We start from the raw sequence: 211 nt of genomic DNA on the forward strand, positions 1-211 counted from the left end.
CGACGAAAGGGCTGGAAGGCGGAGCGCGTTGCACGCCTGGCCCTCGCCGGCGGCCTCCGCCCGCCGGGTTCGCGCAGTCGCAGGCGCCAGGGAAACACCACCGTTCAGGCCGGCAGAGGGCGCGCGCGGGTGCGTGCCCCGAAGACGCGTGCGCAGGGGGCATGCCCCGAGGATGCGCGCGCGGCGGCCCCGCCCTGAGGACGCGTGCGCG

This window comes from Suricata suricatta, chromosome 3, assembly GCF_006229205.1.
Source record: "Suricata suricatta isolate VVHF042 chromosome 3, meerkat_22Aug2017_6uvM2_HiC, whole genome shotgun sequence".
Taxonomy (NCBI): Eukaryota; Metazoa; Chordata; class Mammalia; order Carnivora; family Herpestidae; genus Suricata; species Suricata suricatta.